We start from the raw sequence: 1,819 nt of genomic DNA, 5'->3' as shown, positions 1-1,819 counted from the left end.
GAGCTATGGAGTGCTACGTAGCTTAACTCGCAGTAGGAATTTTATATATACATATAGATAGTTTAAAATGGACAATGTTGCACGCACAGACATTGGATAAATTTCTTTGCCGCACAGTTGAAGCATCTATGTAGAACTGAAGCATCAAGAGAAGCTCATGCGTCCTCACTTTATTGCACTCTACATAGTTTGTATGCGTCCATGCAGCCATGATATGATATATTTTAAAGCATTTGTTCAACATATATATTCTTCTTATTCATTAAAGCTGGCCCATAAGTTGTGTCTTATGTAGCACTACAATTGAAGCGTAATCTGCATGGTGGTCTGAAACAATGCTTTTGAAGATCTCAAAACGACGCAGCTCTATACACGACCATTCGTGCATCAATGACCATTATGTGTCCGTACATATCAGTTGTGCTCTCATACTTAATTATTTTTCTGACCACTCCCTCTGCCCCTACCTTGTTTCTGTCGTGAAGCTGTGGCAAGTTGTGTAAAGCTGTATTTATATTGTAGGAGCACATATACTATCAATGAAAAAATATCTTTAGGCTACATGCAATTAGTTTTCATAGATTTTCATTTCTTTTGTCGGTGCTCAGGAGAGCTAAGCTCATGGTCGATATTTTAAAATGACATTTCTCTTTGCCAATGTTAATGAGAACAGTTTCATTAATATTGACAAGTTCATTCACATTGAATTTAGTTCTCATTATTACTGTTTCTACCAAAAAACGAGCCCTTGAAGTTATGCTTTGCTTGCTTGATTTGTTTTCGTGTGACAGCATGCAAGTAAAATGACAGTTATTGTCATTCCTTGTGAATGACACATTTTCCGTGTGACAGACTTTAGCACCTGGTCATCTGCAGAAGTTGTATTCATTCTGGAAAAGGGCGAACAGTGGTGACTGACAACACAGACTAGCCTGCGTTATTCTTTTGTACTATATATGTCACTGTGCATTAATTTAGAACTTTATAGAGCTCGGATTGCCTGCTGAAAATGTGACAACAACTGTACAGTTTCCACATTTTTGCAACAATCCACATTCCTTTCATACACTATTGCACATTTTCGTAAGCACCTTACAAAATTTGTATATTTCCGTAAGACCTTACATTCTGTATTTTCCTTATGAAAGCTTCTGTACACTCAATACACTTTCCTTATCCTCCCATATCTTCCATAATGAACTCTCCGTATGCTCCATAAGTTTCCTTATCTTTCCATATTTTCCTTAAAACTCACTCCATCCACGCCACAAAACTTCCTTATCCTTCCATATACTCCATAAAAAGCCTTCCATATATGCCATACATTTTCCTTATCTTTCTGTATACTCCATAAAAAGCTTCCCGTATACGCCATACAATTTCCTTATCCTTCCATATACTCCATAAGAAGCTTTCCGTAAATGCCATACAACTTCCGTATATTTCCATAGAACTCCATTAGTTTTCCGTATGTAGCATAAGGAAATGTTATGGAGTCCATATATTTTCCGTAAGATTTCATACGGAACTTTTCAGTAGGGTCCTCGGGCATGGCAGGGTCCCTGCGCTTGAAGAGCCGAAGCATGTCCTCGACAAACATGGATACTCGTTCGTTCGGCCGCTGGTTTCTGCAGGATATCACTTGTTCAGCCCTCTCCTTCCTCTCGGTGTTTCGAAAGGCGTCACGGAGCTGACAGCTAAACTCTTGCCAGGTTGCAAAGGAGCCCTCGTGGTTTTCGTACCACGTTTTCGCAGAATCCTCCAAGTAGAAGTAAACTCGGCGCAGCTTGTGAACATCGCCCCATTTGTTGATACTGGC

The sequence above is a fragment of the Rhipicephalus microplus genome, chromosome 5, assembly GCF_043290135.1.
Source record: "Rhipicephalus microplus isolate Deutch F79 chromosome 5, USDA_Rmic, whole genome shotgun sequence".
NCBI lineage: Eukaryota > Metazoa > Arthropoda > Arachnida > Ixodida > Ixodidae > Rhipicephalus > Rhipicephalus microplus.
This window is presented reverse-complemented; position numbering follows the sequence as displayed.